A 24,797-nucleotide genomic window follows, 5' to 3' on the forward strand; every position below is an offset into this window, starting at 1 on the left:
CAACCAATTAATACTATACAGAAAGAAGAATATTTTTATGAAATCAGGCACAAGGTGCATGAGACACAAACGAGGGTTACTTGACTTAGAAAGGTTGCTGTGAGTATAGAAAAAGGCTTTCTAGAACAGAAAAATGCCTGAGATAAAGAGATGAGGAGTGGAAGATGTGGTGTTCTAGACAGAAGCGCTACATGCAGATAACTCCCGGGAAAGGTGAGAGAGACAGCCGGGCATTTTAAGGAAGTACAGAGAAGCATGGGATATAAGGTAGGAGGGATGAGAGACAAAATTGGAAAGGTAAACTAGAGCTAGACGATAATAGCAAGCATGACGACTACTACTAGTAGATTTTAAGGCCAAATTTGAAGCCATTTATTCAGAGTTGCATTCTATAACAAAATATAAAAATATAGCTTTGTATCTAATAGGAGTCAGTCATGTCAAGATTTAGAACAGAAGGCTGTGGTCATATATCAGTGATTTTGCTGAGGACTGGCTGGCATTCTAAGTTTCAACTTGAAAACGTGCTGCTACAAATTAAAGACTGGTTCTCTTAAATGAGTACAAAGCACAGCTACAGAATGAAAATACACATACATCGAAATAGTTTGACAGCATTCCTACAGAACACCTTGTGAGATTGCTACAAAATTGCAAGCTGAAAGCAACAGGGTAGGCTGCTGCCAACTGTATCTAACTAATCAGTGGGTGAAAAAATAAGGAACAAGGTACATTGCAGAATCTAATTTGCAGTCAGCTTCAGCATCTACAGAATACAAACTAGTAGAAGTCATAAAGGTCATTGTTAATTGAAAAGCTTTTCCTGATGTATTTAATGAAGAAAATAAAACCCACTTTAATGACATAATTAAACAATTATAGTATATTGTCATTCTTAATAACATGCAGAAAGAAGATACAGGGGTCATAGTTCCCATTTCACAAGATCACACGTGTACTGGTATAGCATAGAACACTGAAATACCACTACTAGGATTATGATAATTCCGCTGTCTGTATTTAATATCTGGGTTCATCAAATGTTTATTGTGTGACCTCTGCATTTGTGGCCTTCACACTTTATCCTATCTGGTGCTCATAACAACCCTGTGAGGTATAGATTGCTATGCTCAATTCATCACTAGAATATAAATGGAATTTTGTGGTTAAATGACTTGCCCAAGCCACACTGTTAGTGGGTGGCAAAGTTGAATTCATAATCAAGCCTTCTATTTCCACAATGTCCTTTTCACCATAATGCAGATCAAAGACTTTTAAAATAGTTTTCAGAAATGGGAAGATGATTAGAATGTTGCAGACATTACTGCAAGTAATTTCTTATTTACTGAATGTGACCAACTGCTTAACCTGTCCTATTCTAAAGGAAGCGGAAAATTAATCATTAATGGATATTTTACCATGAAAGTCTGATTTAGAACACTCTGCCTGGCATTTTCCTTTCCCTAGAGACAGCAGCAGCTTTACCTTTATTTGGGGGGGTATCAGGAAGACCACAGAGAGTAACTAGTATTTAGATACTAGAGCTTTCATAGACCCGATCTGGGTTCTAGCTCGTAATCTTAGCATAAGCACTATTCCTCTGTTCTGGCATGTCAGGGACCTTCACAGGAGAAGAGACTCTAACTTCTTCACTGAGAAAAATGAAAAAAAAAAAAGGAGGGGGGGCCCTTTGTGTCTCCTCAGCTTGGATAACTATCTTCCATAATTGTTATTGGTCCCAACCCAAAGCTTTTCAAGACATACATTAGGAAGACCCTTGAATGAGACTCAGGGAAAAAAAGAAAATTGGGGTATTATTTCCTTGGACTTCTGTAGAGCAATTCTCAGATTACACTACTGAAGTAGAATCTAAATAACTCAAATTACCATATATGGAATTTTACAAATTGAGAATAGCAAGGCCTAGGAATGACTTTCTATTTTTATAAAAACATAAGATACTTATACATACTATATGTAGTTTTAAGCTCAACTATAAGATGATTATGTAAAATATATGAAATAGGCATATACACATACAATTCCTTGAGAATAAGGACTATGTCTCCTATCTATCTACCTCCTCTTTGTTCTCCACTTCCCCCTGAGTTTGTTTTTGGTTTTGGTTTTGTTTTTTTCATGTACACAAAGAGATACTGCTAGATATGTGTATGCTGTATTAAGAAGAAATTCTGGAAAGAAGGAAAGTATTTAGGGTATGATAGAGGGGAGCAGGAGGGCGGAAAAAGGACAGAAGTGGTGAGAATTTCATTTTGTACTCTTTGGGCATCAAAACCTTTTTTTTTTTAGTTGAAGAACACTAATGTGTAAAGATATAATCTGTTGGAATCCTTGCCCACACAGAATTTATAATTTAGCAAGGATAATAAATTATATTCATGACTAGCCATCATAAAGAATAGGAAGTGAAAATATAGTAATTAAATTGTTGTTATAATGGATTATTATAATTGTCTGAGGGTCTCTTGCTTCTGCCCTTGACTCCGTTCTCCCCACAATAAACAGAATGAACTTTAGAGTTTAAATCAGATCATCAACAACTCTAAGCCTTCCTATTTCACTCATAAGAAAAACTCTTAATCCCTATAGTGACCAATCGTCCTATGTGATCTGGCCCCTTGATGCTTCTCTGACCTTGTCAGTTCCCACTCTTTCCCATTTACTCTGCTCTAGACTCTGGGCCTCTAGCTGTGCTTCCAACAAATCACACTTGCTCCTGCCCCAGGAAGTTGGCATTTCTTACTGCTTCTTCTGCCTGGAACTCTCCTTCCCCAGAGGTCTGCATAATGTATTACACAGTAGCAAAGTTACACAGTAGCAAAGGTAAGGGGTTCTCCTGTTTAGGATGGAGAAATTAATGTGTGAGAGAGAGGGTGGTGAAGCAAAGATGATCAGATCACCGATGAGGGTAGGATGAAGCAATAGTTCTCGGGTCAAAAACTTGGATCATTTTTCATCTCTGGACTTCCAAATAGAACGTTTTAACAGCTAGTGATCTTAGGATCCCTTTGAAGTCTAGATAATGAAATAATCTGAATAAAATGTTTAATAATGAATATATCCTTTAATTGAGTATGCCACAGCTTTTTTTGAAAGGAGTCCCCCCCCCACTTAAAAAAATCTTCTAGACTACCTACTTTATAGGGAGATGACGGAAGCAGTTCCAAAAATACACTCCTCAACATAAGCTGTGCTAACACCAAGACAAATATCATGACACACACTTAAATTTTCAATCATCTGGATGTTGTGTAACATAGTTCCAAACATCTGGTTGCTGGAAAATGTATAGAAAATAGCTTTAATAGTTTATTTTGTTCAAGACTGTTATTTATTTAAACCCAGGCTTAAGATAGTTAATGCTTTTCTAATAAGACTGGCACTGCTGCTTCTGAAATCTTTTAAGAAGCTCCTTTATAAATGAGATTTGTACATATCAGGCAGGTCCTTATTTTGAGGGTATAAAGTCCTGCTTGGTGAGGTGCTAGTTGAACAAAATGATGTTGGAGTAATTCTAACAGACCTCTCTGTGACACTCTCTCCTGTGGTGATTAAATCTGAAAGGTGGACATCAGAGAGCTTAGTGGAAATTAGCATATTTGGTTATTTATTATTTTTTAAACTTGATTAAGAAATTAAGCCTGTGGCTGCTGAAGAATGATTTTTTCCTTTCATATCTCTAAATTCCCTGTAACACATTCCAAAACCATAAGCCTTAGCGCCATTACCATTACCCCACACAGCAGGATTTATTCCGCTCGATGGAAAAAGACCAGCTTTTCTCAAGACCCGTTGATTAATGAAAGCCCCTATTAAAGGTACTAATTAATAAGAGAAGAAAAGTACAGTTTCCCTTGGATCCAAAGCTAAACCATGTGAAAATGATCTACCTATGAAGGGACTGGCCAGCTACCTTCACAGCTGTCTTTTCATTGTATCACAAAGTTCTAAATTTGACAGAAGAACTTTCAAAAGCACACAGAAAAAATAAAAAATTTCAGAACATCATACAACCTCTATGCTAATTCTGCATACAAAGAGAGCTTTGATATCCTGGTTTCAAGGCCAATATGAGGTAAGAAAAGTAAAGTAGAGATTAAATAGAACAGAACAAATTCTATCTCCTCACACACTTGCCTTTGTTTTTAAGGTGTTCTCTTCTTAATGTCTTTCATGCCAGTTATTCCTTGGATAATATAATAGATATTGATATGGGTATAGATATGAATACGGATATGGATACAGATAATTACACACATATATGTATAGATGTATATATAAGTGATATTATATAACATGTAATATTTACTAGACAATAATATCTTTATATATAATATTATGGGTGAAATGCTTCCTATTATCTTTCTATTTTGGCAAGTGTAGGGCGTGCATGACTTTGTCAAGGGAAATCCATAATTTGGATTTCAAATTGTGGATTTTCAAAGAATCATCAATTTGTCTAATGAACTTATTTAATGAAGCACTCACCCTTATAGATGGTGAAAATTATATTTTAAAATATATTTAAAGAGATTTCTAAGTGAGAAATGCACTTCTGCAGGTAACAGTTCAATACTGTTGTGTAGATAATAATATATATACGAACATTACTATCTGCCAGATACTGTTCTAAGCACATGATATCTATTTCTCATTCAATCTTCACAACAACCCTTTGTGATAGATACCGTCAAGTTATCATTTTGCCCATTTTACAGCGAAGGAAGTGAGGTACAGAGAGGTTATGTAACTTATGACTTGCTTATTGAAATTTGTAATGCATCATAATAACTTTATTATGACATAATTTCATTAAACCTCCAGGCATAAGTATGTAAGTATTATTAATGACACATGTACATTTATTTTTAGAATGGGAAATATGCCATGTTGGGCACATTTTACTTTTTACATGGTAGCACACACACACAAAAAAACATACCAAATAACATTGACTTCTTATTTTGTAAGAGAAAGAAATTGATTTCCTATACATTTTACTCTAGTACATCTTTGTAATAATAAAGCTATATTAAAAATGTCTTGGATAAGAGATTGAAAGTTATGAGCTACTATGTAATTATAACAGCAAATTCTCAAACATACATATTTTTGATATTGTAAATCAGAGAAAAGAACACTGAAAATAATAAAGCTTTTTAAAAAAATTTTTATTGCTTTTTCATACATTCTATACCTAATTAATAAAAGAAGTGAACTTTAATGTGATCAGGCAATGGTATTAATTCATACCTTTAAGTCTTATTTTAATGCAAAGTTTATAGTAAGTCTGTATTTTTAAAAACATATATATACAATATGTATATATATACATATATACATGTATGTGTATATATATGTATATAAAACCCAACATTTTAAATGCCTAAGAAATAATCAAAATTTGGTTTGGGATTAATCTCTAAATTCCAGACATTGAAATCTCTCATTTTAACTGATCATTAAACCATGTTTTTCTATAATACTACAAATTGCTTTATCTTTTTCTTTTCATTGTCTCATTTAAGTCAAGCTTCCATTTTAGCCTGTCTGACCATGTTTAGAAAAGGCAATGTCAAGGAATTTTTACTTTTAGGGTGTTTCAATACGTTATTTGTAAATCACTCAACATATGAATTAACATTTATTAAGTAAAATAGGCATGGATAGAGTGAAAGAAAGCCTATATATTGACTAAAGAGAGTAGGAAAGTCTTTGTGCAATGTACTGACATTTTTGGCCTATTACTAAAGTCTAATTATGATCGTCTTGTCTTGATAATAATAATAAATTCCATTTGCTGAATGCTGACTATGGGTTAAGTGGTATGGAAAATACTTTCATATATGATCTTATTTAACCTTCACAAAAGCATTTTGAGAGGTAGGTAGGTCTTATTATCTCTACATTAAAAATGGTGCATGCATGAATGCAGGATGGATAAATGAGGCAGAGAATGTAAAAAGGAAGAGGAGTTACATATTTGAAAAGTTAGTTTAAGACTAGCTCTGTTCAAATGGCTTTACTCAGGAATCAAATTGGAAATTTGTCATTTCTACTTTTTAAATTCAACTAAACTACTTGCTTTCTCCCACATGTACGTAAATGTGAGATATTTGGATCTGGAAGGGCTTCAAGATTTTTGTTAACTGGCAGGGTCTCTTAACCGCTGTGGGGAGAATTCTGTCTGCAGTGCTATCTCCCTGGCAGCTGCTTCCTGGAGAAGTTGGACTTTCACCTCAGGAGCTATAAAGGGAATGAACACAACATTCAGAATGCATGCAGGAGGTGTTTAAAGTAGCAATATCAGAGAAGGAGAATGCAGCCAGGTCCAGAGAAGTGAAGAGATAATGCTCTAGGCTTCCAGGCAAGCCTCTATCCCATCTTCTTAGGGATAGAGCTAGATACAGACACCTCACTCTTAAAACAAGGGAAAAAACCACATGGAATTCTGTACCAAAAACAATATCAGCAATTCTACTCCCTTCCATCAAACACCTACTTCCTTCCCGTAAACATCTTTGTGTTTAAGTCATTTGGAAAGTGTTCTATTTGCATATAAATACAGATGATAAAATAAGAAACAGCAAATGGATATACAGAAATGTTCTAAACTCAACTGCTTTGTCAAATTAAGTATATGCTACTTTACAGCATCAGTAAATACAGATATTTAAAAAACAAAAATAATTATTTCCTCTTTCTCGCTCTGCTTAATGTTGACCTTTAAACTTTCTACTGGTCACCGATGGATTTTTCTTCTTGCCTTTTTTCTAATAAAAGGTATTCTGAGCACAAATTTTACTTTATGAATAAAGAATGGCCACATAGCACAATTAATTAAAACCAGCCTTGTGATCATTAACTAAAGTAGCCATTAATCCATATTTACCTGTCCTCTCTTGAGAAAACTAAGCCATATTTCAATATGAGATATGCCTTAAAATACAAATTAGGGAACGTATCCCAGAGGGGAAAAAAATGTAGTTTTTTTTTGTTTTTCATCTGCTTCCTGCAAACAAATTTAAACTGATTATATTTTCTCAAAATATGCTAAAAGTTAAAAATAGTATCATATTTAAGTTTTTGTTAGATCACAGGGACAAATTATTTGTCCTTGAGAAGCAGCATAGTGTAGTGATCAATTATAGTTAATATTGGAGTTCAAATGTTACCTTTCTTGTGTACTAGCAGTGGAACCTAGGGCAAATTAATTTACCTTAGTTTTCTCACCTGTAAAATGGGATTAGTAATATTATTTATTTGATAAGATTGTAATGAGGATTTGTTTGTTAAATGTGCTCAGGATGGAGCCAGATACACGGTAAGTACGTAATTAAGGATAATTATTTTCAATCCACCTTCCTATGGTTAACTTGATGTTTAAAACAAAACAAACTACCACCATCATCAATGACCAAAATCCCTTTGTGCTATAAAATATAATTTGAAGGAGGAAAAAAAAAAAAGGCATTCATAGAGTCTGGCTTGATAGAGCAAAGTGTTACTTATCTACATTGCCATAGCCCAGGGCTGGTTCACAAGAAATAATTTTGCAGATAAATGAATGTCATACCTTAAAGTACTTCTCCTATTTTACCTTCCTTGAACTTCCAGAAAAGCTTTTTTTTAATTGTACTTCCTCCTCTTATAGGCAGAGCATGTTAAGAAAAAGAGAGTTTCAGTGTTACTGCCTTTTTTTTAAGCTATATTGACACTCAAAACTTATGTTTACATACCAAGTCCCTGGTTTACTAGCAATTGTTTTGGGCAAGTAACTCGACTCAATTAAAGTAACTCTGTTAAAGCCTTACTCACATATTTGCAAAACGGAGATAGCACCACTTGTACTATTTCCTATTTTGGTATAAGATTAAATGAGACTCTGCATGGCAGATAGATTTATAAAGTTATAAGGAAAAATATACATGAAAATACTTTGTAATTATTATAAGGTTTTATGAGTTAATTTTCCTCATAACTCTAGGACATGGTTATGAACCTCTATTTGCAGATTGCATGAGCACAGTGATCTTCCCAAACTCAGCGAGATGAAGTAAAGGTGAGCAATTGTTTTCTTTTTGCTTTTAAGGTCCATAAAATGATTTTCTATATAAACTATATAGAAACTAACAGGTTCTATGTAAACTATTGCATGTTTTTAAATTGTCACCTAAAATTTTTATTGTAAGCTAAGGTCTTTGCAAAAATTATAATTTCTGATTACCATAAACATGGATATTTTAAAATAAAACTGTTAATCCTCACATTTAAATGTGTTAATTCTCACTTTTAAATGCATCCAAGAAAATCTAAATAACAGTGATTTGATATTCACTCAGTCATTTTTTTTAAAAGATGAACAAGATCTGTTTTTTAAAAAATGCTACATTGTTGCTCTTTCTCCTCAAACTCATATTTTCGTTCCACTTGTGCTATATAATTTGATTCTAACCTAAATTTTAAAAAATTAAAATCTTTTATTGATACCTTATCTTCTCTGCAGTAAAATTAAATGTAAATTGAGTATAAAAATTCTTATGACTGGAAGGATCTAAGTGTAAAAAATATTATGGAGGAATTTATTTTTACAATCATTAATAGTATACAATTGATTAAATCATATATATCATACATTTTGAAAAATATTGAACTTTTTTATTGCTTTACATAGATAATAATGGATGTCTTAATGAGGTGGCTTTATCTAGACACATGCAAAAACCTTCTTGTGCAAATAAGGATGTTATTTGCTCACGTGAAATAGAGTTTAGAATCAATTCTACAGAACCTTGTTTTCTTAAATCAAACTATGAGGATACAAAGAATCCTGTTGTAGCAACACCACTCAATTTTTTAACTCCATCAGAATGATATGATTACAGTAATCTATCATCAAAAACATTCCCAATATCTTTTATAACTCTCTTGTATCTTCATGTAGATGTTCATGTAGATGTGTTGAAAATTTGAAACTGCCTAAATTGCAATAGAATTTAGCAGACTCTAGAATTATTTGTTATATCAAAATCAACACCAATATTTTATTTTATTTTATTTTTTTAAGTTAATCTTTATTTTATATTGGAGTATAGTTGATTTACAATGTTGTGTTAGTTTCAGGTGTACAGCAAAGTGATTCAGTTACACATATATCCATTCTTTTTTAGATTCTCTTCCCATATGTTATTACAGAATATTGAGTAGAGTTCCCTGTGCTATACAGTAGGTCCTTGTTGACCATATAACCCATGTATACTAGTGTGTATATGTCAATCCCAAACTCCTAATTCATTCCCCCCACACACACCTTCCAACTTTGGTAACCATAAGTTTGTTGTCAAAGTCTGAGTCTGTTTCTGCTTTGTAAACATGTTCATCAATATCATCTTTTTAGAGTCCACATATAAGTGATATCATACGATATTTGTCTTTCTCTGTCTGACTTAATTCACTTAGTATGACAATCTCTAGGTCCATCCATATTGCTGTAAATGGCATTATTTCATTCTTTTTTATGGCCAGAGTAATATTCCATTGTATATATGTACCACATCTTCTTTATCCATTCCGCTGTGGATGGACATTTAGCTTGCTTCCATACCTTAGTTATTCTAAATACTGCTGCAATGAACATTGGGGTGCATATTATCTTTTTGAATTATGGTTTTCTCCAGATATATGCTCAGGAGTGGAATTGCTGGATCATATGGTAACTCTATTTTTATTTTTTTAAGGAACCTCCATACTGTTCTTCATAGTTGCTGTACCAATTTACATTCCAACAGTGTAAGAAGCTTCCCTTTTCTCCACACCCTCTCCAGCATTTATTGTTTGTAGATTTTTTGATGATGGCCTTTCTGACCTCTGGTGTGAGGTGATACCTCATTGTAGTTTTGATTTGCATTTCTCTAATAATTAGTGATGTTGAGCATCGTTTCATGTGTTTGTTGGCCATCTGTATCTCTTCTTTGGAGAAATGTCTACTTAGGTCTTCTGCCCATTTTTTTATTGAGTTGTTTGTTTTTTTGAGCTTTTGAGTTTTTTGTTTGTTTGTTGATACTGAGCTGCATGAGCCGTTTGTTTATTTCGGAGATTAATCCATTGTCAGTTGCATCACTTGCAAATATATTCTCCCAATCTGTAGGTTGTCTTTTCATTTTGTTTATGGTTTCCTTTGCTGTGCAGAAGCTTTTAAGTTTCATTAGGTCCCATTTGTTTATTTTTGTTTTTATTTTCATTACTCTAGGAGGTGGATCCAAAAAGATATTGTTAAGATTTATGTCAAAGAGTGTTCTGCCTATGTTTTCCTCTAAGAGTTTTATAGCATCCAGTCTTACATTCTGGTCTTTAATACATTTCAAGTTTATTTTTTGTGTATGGTGTTAGAGAAACTTCTAATTTCATTCTTTCACACATAGCTGTCCAGTTTTCCCAGCACCACTTATTGAAGAGACTGTCTTTTCTCTATTGTATATTCTTGCCTCCTTTGTTGTAGATTAAGTGACCATAAGTGTGTGGGTTTATCTCTGTACTTTCTATCCTACTCCATTAATCTATAAGTCTGTCTTTGTGCCAGTACCACACTGTTTTGATTACTGTAGCTTTGTAATAGTGTCTGAAGTCAGGGAGTCTGATTCTTCTAGCTCTATTCTTCTCTCTCAAGATAAAAAAAAAAAATGCAGGGATTAGATCCTGTAAGGCTTTGTGGCCCATTATATAAGAATTTGCATTTTGTTCCAAGGACAATGAGATATCTTATGGCCAAGGAGAGAGTGAATGGTTCCTAGAGCTAGGATAGTTCTGGGTTAGGAATGGCCTTACAATAAATATCCATGTGGAACCCTCCTACACTGTTGGTGGGAATGTAAGTCGGTGCAGCCACTATGGAGAACAGTATGGAGGTTCCTCGGAAAACTAAAAACAGAGTTACCTAATCATCCAGCAATCCCTCTCCTGGGCATATATCTGGAGAAAACTCTAATTCGAAAAGATACATGCAACCCAATGTTCACTTTAGCACTATTTACAATAACCAAGACATGGAAGCAACCTAGATGTCCATTGACAGTGGAATGGGTAGAGAAGTGGTACATGCATATATACAATGGAATATTACTCAGCCATAAAAAGAATGAAATAATGCCATTTGCAGCAACATGGATGGACCGAGAGAACACCAACATTGTATATTGTCTCTTTGTTTCATTTCTTGTGGGTTTTACACTTTGGACTATGCTCCATGATATGATTCTGTATGTTTGAGAGATTTAGTGAAAGATGAGTGCAAAAGTAAGAGGTAGGAAATGGAAGCAATTCAACCACAGACCTACACTCTCAGGCAGGTCAATTTTAGGAAAGAAAACATATGAAAATTTAAGTCAAGAAATTTTTTAAAATTATCTGTTCCTGCACAGGCCTTTGAAAGTCATCATATATCTTTAGGGCATTTATACCACAGTTGGAAAATTTTTGATACCTGAAATGCAGTATTTTGTATCTTTTTCTACTGTTAAGCTATTTAACTCCTTATTTAAAGCTATTAGCATTATTTGCCTCTATTTTTTCTCCTTTTCAACTTTCAGCTTCTATCTACCTAGGGGTAGGGAATATAGACAACTGAATCTATGTGAGAATTATTAGAATATTAGTTTTCAGATTGCCTGTACTGCCCCAAAGACATTCTTCATGAACAACATGGGCTTGTTGAATAATTGCTTAAAAAGTCTGAATTCCTTCTATTTCAAGTGTATGTTTAAAGTTGCTGGAAATCTGAGCCAGGCTGCATGATAATCATCTATTCATCAGTAAATTAAAAATATTTAGCTAGTCTTTTAAAACTGCTGATAATAATATCTTAACTTTGCTAAATGTCCAGAGCTTAATTATTCTTTTTTTGTTTGCTCAATATTAAAATACACTTGAAAATTTTTAGCTAATACCTGTGTATTTTAAATATATGTGTTGGTAGTCTTTTGGTTTTCTTTTCTTTTTCAGAAATCTAAAATATACTTTTCTCTGTGATCAATTCTTTCATTATTGTTAAACCTTTGTTGCTTCAAGAGGTATGTGTGTGCTTCAAGAGTTGTGTGTGCTTGTGTGTGTGTGTTGTGAGAGAAGGGAGGAGAGATACATTCAGTGTAAAAATGCACAAGAAGTAAAAACGAATACTTATAATTACAAGAATAGTAAACAAGGGCAAAATCTGAATATGTAACCAACATATAATTTATATTAATTTCATCTGAGCTCTTTCTTACAGAAAGTACCAGAATCTCTCTAAATATTAATGCTTCTCTTGCTAGAGGATCCATCCAGTAGTAGCATCTAGTGGACAGCTGGACCTGTCATATCTCAGTGCCTGGCTGGCTCAGGAAAGCAAGTGCCTCCAAGGGATGTAAAATTCCACTGTGATTTAGGAAAAGCTGAAATTACAGCCATGACTTTCTGACTGGATCTCTCCTTACTAGACTGCTACATATTTTCCTATCTCCGTGGCTGAATCATCTCCCAAGGTCAGAATTCTGTGATATTAGTCACTACTTCCTTGAGTCACTATAAAAAGCAAACTTGAAGAGTAAAAAAGAAAACCATCACTATAATGTTCTCTAAAAACAGATGAATCAAAATCTGGGAAAAATACTGAAACGGTTTCTCCAAGATAGTTTTACCTTGAATTCAGAACAACATGGAGTTGAATCACAATTCTTATTGACACTAACTAGCCCTAGGAATTTGGGCACTACTTAATTTTTCTAAGCCTTCACATTTGATTCTTTAAAATGAGGATAGTAATATGTACTTGAAGAAGCTATTTTGTGAAGATTAACTGAAATGTTCCAGATGACAAGACCTAAATACCTCACCTTAGATGTCATTTCTTTGGAAAGCCCTCTGTGACATCTCTGCTCCAAGCCCCTAGACAGCTTTAATGGACCTTTCCTAAAGCTTGCATTTCCCCCAGCATGTTAACTACCTTGCTTTATTACCCTGCACTGCAAAATCCCTTGCTTAATTGTATCACCCTTGCTAAACTGTAAAGGACCCTGGTTGACTTATTCACTATGATGACCAGTAATGAGCACAATGTCTGTTACACAGTTGGTGCTTTAAAAAAAGTGTGTATTTTGAATAATATGAGGACTTGAAATAAGATATTGTGCAAATGGTACATAAAAGAGAAGAAATCAAATTCTTCTGGACACAGAAAAGGGTGGGACTAGGTCAGAGCAGGTTTAGTAGAAGAGGTAGCACTGGCATTCACCCTACTCCCACTGTATTTTAGAGCTTTTGTTCCTGATTATTCTAAATTAAAACACACACATGAATGTCTGGATTTCCTCTACGGTTCCAAAACGGAATATATCATTTGGAACAAACAGGAATGCCCACTGTCTACAGAGTTTGTTTTTACCTGCTGTTCATTTAACTATAAAAATTACATAGGCCAAATTCTAGGTTTGATGCACTGAAAGTAAACAAACTCCTATTTGTCTCAGAAAAAACAAATGGAAGCCACTCACATCATGGTATTTTCTTTCCTAAATTTCTGGAACATGTGAAAAAAGCTCAAGGGCTGGGTTAAGTAGATAAATAGTGAGTAAGGAGGAGGCATAAAGAAAACTCAATAAATGAACAAGTATTTTGTTAAACATGAGAAACCTTACTCATTTGGTCTTAATTTGATTGGAGCAATATAATATTTTTAATTGTTATCCTTACACATACAAAGATAGGTTTTTATATTTTTATTTGATGATCTACAAACATGTTCTTGGCTACATATTATCATTGTTTATGTCATTTACCTTGGACTTCCAACTTTAGGTTCGTCCTACAGTAATTCTTTCATTTCTCAGCAAAAGATAAATTTTTCACCCACTGTCCTTAAAGGTATCTGCATTTTCTTGCTGAACACACTAGCAATTGCTTTTAGTATAGCTTGTAGTTAGCATATTACATATTTGTGGAATGTAATTAAACATGATAAACATATGGTCATAATGAATTAGAGACGGAAAAGAAGAATGGAAAGTGACTGCTTTTTAAATTAGAAATTTAAAGTGCAGTGTCCCCAATAATTTTAAGGATTGCTACATTTTTTAAAATATTTATTTATTTGGCTGTGTCGGGTCTTAGTTGTGGTATGCGGGATCTTTCGTTGTGGCAGGCAGGCTCAGTAGTTGCAGCGCCCGGGCTCTCTAGTTGTGGCGCATGGGCTCTAGAGTGCATAGGGTTAGTTGCCCTGACATGTGGGATCTTAGTTCTCCGACCAGGGATCGAACCCACATCCCCTGCATTGGAAGGTGGATTCTTAACCACTGGACCACCAGGGAAGTCCCAGGGTTGCTACATTTGAAATTCTTTTTTTACTTGAAATATTTTCACCCTCGAAGACCTTGTTTTATTCTTGAAATGGTTTCCTATGTAAGAAACTCCTTAGCATTTACTCTACAATTCTCTACCTTAGCCATTAATCTCCCACGTAAAGCTGTCAAAATCTTTTATGAAAATCGAAGTGTACAATATCCACTTTTCTTATCTTTCACAATGCATTATTTTCAAGCATCCCAGCAAGTTAGTTAAGCGCAAACTGCCTTATAAAAATCATGTTAGAAATATAGCCACACTTTCTTCAGCTTTTCTTCTGTTACCAACATTTCACAGTTGTCTTTGCAATCAATACTGAACACACGGGACTGTTGTTTCCTGGCTTGCTTGTCTCCTGAGCTCCTTAATTCATGACTCAGTTCTTATTCAAAAGGACTTCATGGATGTCATACTATATACACACGTGTATCTTTCTCTCTCTCTCTAATCGGACTCTCTCATGATGAGCCTTTGAAAGAAGCTATCATATCTTTCTTTTTGTTTTCTCTAAAGTACTAGTTTATCATATGTATGTTTCCGGGATTTCAAATCAACACTGCACAATTCTTTAATGGCTCATTTTATTTTTTATGTACTTAGTACAAAAGAAAAAAAGATGGGTTATAAAATAAATATAGGACTTTATGGAGAGCTAATAGATTATAAAGTGACATTTTACCGAGTTACAAACAAGTGAATGGATTAAATTTCCTTTGAAACACACACCAGTGCAATAATTAAAGGAAACCATTTCTGGCAAAGTATACGTTTTATTTTTGCCAAACTCCAAACTGTCTTATAAATAATGAGAAACATTTGTCTTTCATCTTTAGCAATGGCTGAATGTCATCATTATCTAACAGATGCTCAGTGACCCTTGTGAAATAAGTTGGTCATTCAAATCAGCTATTAATGGGCAGGCAGCTATAGCAGGCAAATCACTAATATTACAACTAATTAAACTCCACTTTGTATTTAAACAGAAAACAAGGTGAAACTGAGACATACCTGTCTAATCTTACTGAGAAATAACCAAACTTTAAAATGAATTCAAGATTTTTATTTTGAGTCGGAGTCAATTCCCTCAGTAAATTAAAAGACAAAAACTACTTCCTTGTTTTAAATAAGCTTACAATCAACAATGGAGGATATGCAAAATATTTACACCATGACAGATGTGATAGAAGTGTTATAAGATACTTAATGGTTTATAGAACTTCAAGAAAGTAGCGATCATAACTCACCACAGTAGAAGAATTAGGAAAACTACCTAGAGAAACAGGGATGTGAGATGGCTCTTTATAGACAGGAATCATTTAGAGAGTTAGATAGGGGGATGAATAAGAGCTGTCAACAGAACAGTTCACAGCAGGAAAGAAGAGAAGCACAGGTAAAGAGGTACAGAATAGGGAATGAGGCTGTAGTGTAGCATGCAATCTGATATGATTAAATGGGAGTGTAGGAGAGAAGTGGGGAATATGGTTCCAGAATTCATCTGGAGGTGAATGACAGAGGATTTCAGATGCTGACCTGTGAATTTTGGAACAATTTCAGTAAGCAATAAAGATGTTTTAGAGTAGATAAGGGATATTTTTGAAGGAGTTAGGGAGGAGGGCTTTTTTTTTTTTTTTTTTAGCATATCCTGTGAACTGGATAGTAAGCTAAGTGATTTCATATATACTGTGTGATAAAATTTCATAATAACCCTCTGAAATATATGTTATTATCCCTTTTATATACTGAAGAAAGAGGCTCCAGAGGTAGTAATAATTTCCCCAAGGTAGGAGAATCAGAAAACAGCAGTACTTTAAATATTCCCTTCATTCATCCAGGCATTATTTTCCACAAGAAGCTATGAAGCTCCCTACTTGTTTTCAGCACTGCCCTATTGGCTAAGAATACTAAGTTGGAAATATATGGTCCCAGAAATTCCAGAAATTCTCAGAATAGTAAGGAGACACAGGGGTAAATAGAACAAAATGATATACTGTGATAGGTAGTATAATGCACATAGGTAAAAATTCCAAAGAGAGGATAAAAGAAGGAAAGCATAAATCCTCCTTGTGTAGTCTGAATTGAAATGAGGATTCTTAAAACAGGCAGAATATTTAGTTAGAAGCTATGATCTTAGCCTGAAGTTATTGCAGACTTGATTGGCTTGTCAACAAAGAAAACTTAAAGGAAAAAATACTTGGGAGAGTCATAGTCAAGGTGGAATTTTTAGTCTTGAAAGAGATGAGGGATCTAGTAAAAAAGCAAGACCAGATGACATTGTTTCTAATTGTTTGCACTTAGATGTCTCAAAAAATATAAGTACTATTTAAGTCTAGGGAAATTAGAAAAAGGACTTGGCTTAAGGGCAGAGATAATAATTACTTTCTTTTAACATATTGCATTTGAGGCACTGGTGGCATCGCCAAGAGGAGATGGTCAATAAATGATTATAAATGCAGTCATTAGGAAAGAGACATATTTGGAAATTTTTTGTAATTTATGTGGGTTTGATCATGCTATGGGACCTATATGAATAAAGGGGAGTTTAAAGGACAGAAACTTAAGAGATCTTGCATATTTTGGTATTGAGAATAGTAGGAAAAAACATATTTGAACATGAATGTTCTTTATTGTCTAACACTATGAAGTCAAAGAGGAATTGATAAATACATCATTACCTTGAAGATCATTTCTCAGTGACATTACTGAGAGCAGTTTCAGTAGAGTAGTGATGATGTTAAGGATGTAGTAAGCCTTTTAAGAGGTTTTATTGGAGAGGAGGATAAACAGAAAACTATAGTTTAATCAGTGTTCAATCATATTCTTTTTATAAGAACTAGATTTATGTAAAATGGGAACTTTTAATAGCTTTCCCAGTCTTCCTCCTTTTCAATCTCATTGCATTTTAATGTCTCTAAATATTCATCCTTTAGTTTACTACTTATATACAGTAGGCTTTAATTAGAGATAAAACTGACCAAATAGATGATCCTGTGCATCCTCAAGCCTTTGAAACTGTAAAACACAAACTCCTTATTTGGTCATTGTTGAGCTAGCAAGCATCATTTAATTGCCAACAATTTTATTTTAAAAATTTTATTCAAAGTCTACCTTCAGTCAACTAACAATTTTATACTGAAGTTTCTTTAGCATCTAATCAATATTTCTCTCCTTAAAGTAATATAATTACTGGATCCTTTACTTCCATATTATTTAACTTATTTGGATAATTTTAAATGTATGGATGTAGGACCAAATTACGACACTGTTTCTTACTCATTTAGCACCTTAAAAAAGAATAATACTTAGATTGTTTATTTCCTCCTCATAATTACATTTTCAATTAGTATGTGTGGAGGGGTATTTTTAACCCTTAAACTTTTATATTCCTCCCTGCTTCTTGGTTAAATCAAAAATGGTTATTTTATAGCCAGCTGTACTGGGTATATTTGGAGAACAAAGACAAACCAAGGAAGGAAGAAATTACTTTCTTTAAGAAAAAGGGCTTTCACATAAATTGATTTACTGTATACTGATTATCATGAATCCAAATTCTCTATCTTCCTGAGACACCATGCACTACAGTTCATAAATTCAGGCTTTGAAAAATTGAATGAGGTTATTTTAAAGTTGGTTGAATATAAGCCTAAATAAAATGGAAGACTTAAAAAATCTCGCTGACCTAAGCAATTACTGGGATAATTCACGTAGATAATAACCTCAGAATTAATGAACACTAAATTGAAGATGAGGTAAGTGCTGGAATAATCATCATTTTCAACGACCTATGCTTTTCTTACTTCCAAAAAGGAAATCGGAGGAACAAAGATATTAAAAACAAAAATCCATATAAGAACATTGCTGAAAATACACAGTGCAATAATACGATCCTAATAAAAAGTATTGCAATCTTGTAGTTGTCAATCATAGATAGTAAATGATCAAATAAAGATTACAATCTTTTCATCATTTGTGATATTCTAAACACTAATCAAACATTCAAAAGTACTTTATAAAGTTGCTGCTGTTGCTATATTTTACAGAAGAATTAGATGAGTCTTAAGGACATTAATAGTCCTAAGTTACAAACTAGAAATAGTAAGAGCAGGGATTTGAATTGAAGGTCCAACTGAATCCAAATTCCTTGCCCTTTCTACCATACTCTCCAGACTATTACAAAACTCTAATTTTCTAAAGCATCTTTCAATTTACCCATATGTCACTGAGCAGCCCTTCTTGTCCTAGTATGTTACAGAAAATTGTCTAAATGAGACCAGGAAATTAAAAAAAAAAAAAAAAAGAAAAAGAAATTTTTTGTTAGGCTATTGTCAGATCTTGCCTGGGTCCAAGAGCACAGTAACAGCACAGGAGGAAAAAAAATATTGTACTGAAAGTAATTCCCTTATATAGTAGTGGATAAATTCTTGAATATTAATATTGTTCCTTTCCTAGCCTACAGATATAAATGGCAGTGAACTCAGGGCTCTGGAATCATCTGACACAACAGAATGCAAATTCTCTGAAGGCAGCCTTGACCACCAAAGGTTAAGCAGGCCTCCCTACAGAACAAAAGAAGAAACGGCGGAAAGGTTCTATTCACTTATACACCTGAATCTTACATAACCTTCCAAATTGTTTGTTGCTCACTTGTTGTTACTCCAGGGACCATGAATAGAGACCAAGTCTTTACTCTCCCAAAAGAAGCAGTATCAGCCATTTGTGAGTTGCTCCAGATCAGTCTTCTGCTTTAGCATTAAATGAAGAAAGTTTATTAGTTTCCTGATTTATACTTCTGCATTTACTTTTCCCAAAACAGTTTAGCACTGGAAGTTATGAGAGCAATGTTTATTAAAATATCCAAACCTGAGCTGTAGGTCAGCAATGGCACAGATCATGATACACATCTTTCATGTGAGTCCCTTTTGTTTTTTTGTGGTTGACAGCATGAAACTTCTGCAGAAATTTCAGCTTCAGTTCAGTTAACTATGCTGTTGCCAAGGAAAGAAAGGTCTTATAAACAAATCATACTTCTGTGTGGAGGCTTATGTTCACATCTGTCTATACAGGACACTTGCTCTGTTTTAAAAATGAAGATGTGCTGAAGACAGCATTGAAGTGGATAAACTCAATTTCTTTTCATTTGAGTTTACCAGTAAACCAAGTATATCTTAAGAATATAGGTAAATATTTTAAGAAGGCAGAGCTAATATGGAGTAGTTTGGGTTACAAAATGATATGTCAACAAGTTGATTTTTTTTTGTGATTTATTTCAATACTAAATACAGCTTCAACATGTAAACTTGACTGCCAACTCCTTGAGGACAAGGGTTTTCTTGCTGTCAATATATTAATAGAGCCTAGCACAGTGTCTGACATCTACCAAGTGCTCAACAATTATTGGACAGATTACTAATTGAATAAGTCTTCTTTCAGTATGATTATTAATGACATATATTACCTATATATCACATCAAAGTTTATTAAAGTATATTAAAAACACATCATCAACCTAAAGAAATAATGGTGAAGTAGCATCCTCTCACAAAATTAAATTCTCACCTTTCAATTTGTTCCTTTAAGTATATTTACTGCTAAAGCTGCAGGTACTCTGGGGTAGGTGAAGAACTCTTTCTATATATCATAACAATAATAAGAAATAAGTAACTTGATTAGTCAAAATTTATTACTAAAGTCAATGTGAGAAACAAATAATAGTGTTTTTAATGCTGATACTTTAAAAGCTATAAAATGTTTGTGCAATTCTCTGTCAATATACATCAGTCACATCAGCAGGAAATATTCCTATTTTACCTTCTGTTCATCTTAATGGTCATGTAAGTTCACTTGGTCTAAATTCTAACTGCAGAGATTCGTAGTAACACAGCCTAGTAAAAAGGGCTTGAAAATAAAATCTGAAGAACTGGACTGTAATTTTTATTTTGCTACCAACTAACTGTTAATCAGGACTTAGTCTCTGAAGATCTAGTTTGCCTTATCTATGAAGTAAAAATCAGCATTTTCCAAAATGGGTTGCATGGAGCTATTTCCTTGGGATGTTAAAAAAAAATCTCTTCAAAGTGTAGTTCTGTGTGCATAAAAATTAATTAAAATAATCAGGTTTCCTTACTGCCGAAACTCTCAGAGCATTTAGTATATTAATGTCCATGAGAACTCTGCCATAGAGGTAATATATAGGTATTCCCAAAATGATTCATCTCTGAATATGGTATTCAAAATTAATCTTGCAGAATTAATGCTCCACAGAGGGCACAAAGGATGCCAAACTGAAAGCCATGCCTATATCCTAGTGCATACTTCAGTGAGTTTCGCTTTGTCCACTCTGGCTCATTTAGAGGCTTAGTCTATAGTGCAGAAAACTAAATGCCAGTAGCCATAGCACTAGTATTAAATTCAAGGGTTAGCATGATACCATCAGGTATTTGCTCTACTTGGGTACTCCAAGTCTCTAAAATCCAGTTTTATAAGCACTAAAGTTACATCAAACCAATTCTGGGTGGAGAATTTCACACTATATAAAAATGAACTGAAACAAATAGATATATAATTGGTATTTTTGTCGATAAATACCAATCAATACAGTGATTCACGATCAGTGAAAATAAAACTGTTGAAGATGTATAGCAGGAGAATGCTTATGTATTTTTCAGTTGGAGGAATAAAGCATATCCTAATTAAGCTCTTTGTAAAAGTGTCTTTTATGTGACCAAAATATTTCTCAACAATCACTCAAACAATAAATACATTTAAGTGTCAATTGGGTTTTGGAACCATTTCAACACATCTACCCATCTCATTGGTACTGTAAAATTGTTTAACATAGACCAAATGTCCATATGAATAAAAACTTATTGCTGGCAAATCAATAAGGCCCCTTGCCATCAGAGAACTTACAGAGTAACCTTACCACCTTACCACCATTCTAGGAACTTTTATTTGATTAATTATTCTCGAATTCTACTTTGATTATGTAATTTTCTGCTTAATATCATCAAATAACTCTTCATTGTCCTTAGAATCAAGTCCGAAGGCATTATTACGGAATTAAAGATATTTTATAATGTGACTTCCATCTACTTTCCAGACATTTCATCTATAACCTCCCAATATGAATGCTCTGTAATAGGCAACTTGTTTTTTTTTCCCTTTCACAAATGATTTTATTAAACTGAGCCATTAATGATAAATTTGTCTAAAATATCCTCATTTTATTACATGTTAGAATTTCATCCATCCTTTAATGTCCATTATAAATTCCCTCTTTCAAGTTCTCCTTTCTTATCATCCCAAATGAATAGGGTTTTCACTAAAGTGCATGCAATTAGTATAGGTCATGAAGGACCTTTTTAACATTTTCTATTTGCCCACATCTTCTGAGTATAACTGCAGCATTTTCATGACAAAAAAGTGAGATGAAATTTAATGCCTCTAGCCTTCCCTTTCTACTATATTTTCCTACTTAGGGACATCCCTTCCCTTAGCACCTACATTCTAATTTTCTAACCTCTTTCCCCAAAGTGCGAGAGAACGGATTTCAAAGTGTATATTTATTCACATCTGTATATTAACTTAATCAGACATTTTCACATATAAGCCTAACTTTTAACTGGAAAATGAAGAAACTTTTGTCTCTCCATAAACAAATCCAGAAAAAAGCTATGAAATAATGGAGATAAAGGAACAACAAAAAGGAGACTTTCTCATAGACCAGGGAATTACACTGCTCCCAAGACTGACTCTGAATATAATACTGATTCATCATTTCCAAAACTTTGATGAGTAGAGTACTTAGTCTCAGAAATTTCAGGGGCATCAACGCACATAACATTTATCTCCCTTTAGTCCTACGCTAGCACTACAAGATGTAATTAATCTTTTAGGACCAAGCCTTTTGGTCATAATGTTGTCATCTATATGAAATTTTCCTTAACTCCTCCCAGACAGATTAAATTAATCGTTTATTGACACTATCTCAGTATCTTTTTTGTTTATACCATTAAAATCTCATTCATTATGTTAATGCAAAGGACAAAGGACCACTGATTGTCCTCCTCTGAGTGATCTAATGCACTTGCATTCTTCTGTTATCAGTTTTATAACATGATGATTCCCAAATCTATACATGTAGCCAACATCTCTCCCTTGAATTCCAGACCTTTGGAGCCAAGCATCCACATCTCCAACAGAATTTTTAAAAACACTGAAATAATCATTCTTCCAAATCCTATATCTCTTCCTATTTTCACTACTTTGCAAACTAGTACCACTATCCACCAGGTTGAACAATACTTTCTTTTTTTATCCTGGTCCACACCAAAATAAATTTCAAACTTCAATCAATCTAAACTTTTAAAATATCTCCCCTTCCCAAAATATCTTTTTCCACAATGTTCCTTAATGGTTAAAGATATGTGTTAGGTAAGTTATTTTATAAACATGTATGGCAAAGTATTTTAAATACAATATTACATATGGGCATGCTAGATACAGTTTTCTGTGTCTCTGGAGACTAATCTATTTTTGGTCTAAACAAACTTAATTGAATATTTAATTTTGTCATTCTCTTCCTAACATACAGACTTCCTAATGGTTTAATTGCCAATGATTTATTTTTCAGGTTGGCACAAAGTTTCTAAAGTTCATACCTATTTCTTCAAATCTAATGTTTTCTTTCTAATTCTTATTTTAATTATTTTCATGGCAAAAGCTCATTAAGTTATCTAAGACATTATTTTTGACAGATACTTTGTGAAATGAAAACCTTTACACATAGGAAAACGTTTTTTTTTTTCCAATAGGTTCCACTGACAATTTGGGTAAATAAATAAGAACCCCCAAACAAGGCATTATCAAGAGATGAAAATTCAGTTCAGATTACACTATATATTTTCTTTACCAGCTATGCCAAAAATCACATATCATAGAAATGACATCAAGGTAAATTCACATAAACATTCCTTGACGCCCCAAATCTCAAATTAAGAGCTTTCATAGGTAGGCTCTAAGGTAAATATGTACTCATTCTGAAAGGCACCAACAGATGGCCTTACCATTAGTGTATGGTACCCTTTGAGGTTAACAAGATTGACTTAAAATATGAAAAAATAGTCTATAGAGTATTTTCCATGTTTATATAAATGTTGAAATCTCACACATCTCTTTCAATCAAATCAACTCAGTGACATTTACTGTCTACCTCCTTTGTAAAAGACATTGGGGCTTGCCTATGAAACTTCTTTTGTAGTTGGTTCTTGAATAAAAATGTTCTTCTAATTTTCCTACTATAAAAAAAGTTACTAGTTTCTTTGTGCATTGTTTTATATTCTATGGTCAAAGTTACAAGAAGACATTTGTTAATAAAGTTGATCCTTAAATGTTTATTGCCACACAAATTTGTATCAGATAAAAAGCAGCTACATATAATTTTACACTGTCTATAAAATTATCATAGCATAAAATGGAAATGTAAGTTTCCTTTACTTCTTATTAAAGTTGAATTTTTAATGGCCAGAACAGAGTCTCAAATTAATTATTTTACTGTTATTAGGTTTTTATTTCTTGTCTCCAACCTAAATTCTGTCCAGCATTCCCATGAACATTACTGGCTCATTAGGAGGCTGAGTTAATTTGCTGGGCTAAACATTTGTTCTATCATTAAGGCCTACTTTTTCCAGACTTAGAAATAAGCAGGAATGTAACTTTGGTTAATTTTATTGCCGAGGTCATAGTAGTAAATTCAACTCAGTCTGGAAACAGTTCTTATAAAATTACCTTTTATTAAAAGGTACTATACATTTTGTAGAAATGCAAAAAAAAAAAAAAAAAAAAAAAAACCCATTGAGACAAGATTCCTTGAATGCCAGAATACAAAATAAAATCATGCTCATTTTCCTCAGGTATCATTTAGCATAATATTAACTCCATGGCTTGTATAATTTGATGACTCAACTTTTCCATAAACAAATTATGATAATGCTCATATATCATACTTTTATCAAACACGCACAGAAGAGGATTTTATCATATTCTCACAGTGCCTAAGCAATTTCTTGGCAATATTTTAGGCTCACTGAGAAGCACGATTCACTTATTGCTATACACTGAAAGTTTATGTTTTCCCCAAATTCATATGTTGAAATCTAATCCCGATGTGAAGGTATTAGAAGGTAGGGGCTTTGTGAGGTGGGATTAGAGTCCTGATAAAAGAGGCCCCAGAGAGCTGACTCACCCCTTCTGCCTTGGGAGGACACAACAAAAAGACGGCTGTCTATGAACCAGCAATCAGAACCTCATCTGACACCAAATCTGGCAGCACCTTGATCTTGGATTTCCCAATCACCACCACTGTGAGTAACGCATTTTTGATTTTTGTAAGCAACCCAATCTATGGTATT

The 24,797-nt window shown here is 33.6% G+C and overlaps 1 protein-coding gene across 1 annotated transcript in view; it reads right to left on the reverse strand.

The window, feature by feature from the left end:
- The window catches only part of NEGR1 (neuronal growth regulator 1), a 914,829-nt gene that overhangs the window by 534,486 nt on the left and 355,546 nt on the right, over positions 1-24,797 (reverse strand). The gene's annotated exons all lie outside the window — the stretch shown is intronic.

The sequence above is a fragment of the Balaenoptera acutorostrata genome, chromosome 1, assembly GCF_949987535.1.
Source record: "Balaenoptera acutorostrata chromosome 1, mBalAcu1.1, whole genome shotgun sequence".
Taxonomy (NCBI): domain Eukaryota; kingdom Metazoa; phylum Chordata; class Mammalia; order Artiodactyla; family Balaenopteridae; genus Balaenoptera; species Balaenoptera acutorostrata.